This window comes from Lipotes vexillifer, unplaced genomic scaffold (assembly GCF_000442215.2).
Source record: "Lipotes vexillifer unplaced genomic scaffold, Lipotes_vexillifer_v1.1 scaffold147, whole genome shotgun sequence".
Taxonomy (NCBI): domain Eukaryota; kingdom Metazoa; phylum Chordata; class Mammalia; order Artiodactyla; family Lipotidae; genus Lipotes; species Lipotes vexillifer.
In genome coordinates this window covers 1,276,751-1,276,994 of record NW_006778796.1, presented here as the reverse complement: position 1 = coordinate 1,276,994, position 244 = coordinate 1,276,751, and positions in this window count along the sequence as shown.

Here is a 244-nt window from a genome sequence, read left to right as displayed (position 1 = left end):
TAATTACATTTCCTATTTATGGTGGAATTAGTCAATTACATTTTCTATTTCTTTTTGGGCAAATATTCATTCTTTATCCTAAAGTTTCATAACTTAAAATGTGTCTTGGTGTTATAAATCTTGTCAATCCTCCCTCACCCCCCCACCCCCCACCCCACAGGACACAGGGATTTTTGTTTGCAAAATCAAGCCTTTGTTTCAGGACAATTTCTTTTTCTTTCTTTTTTTTTTTTTTTTTTTTTTT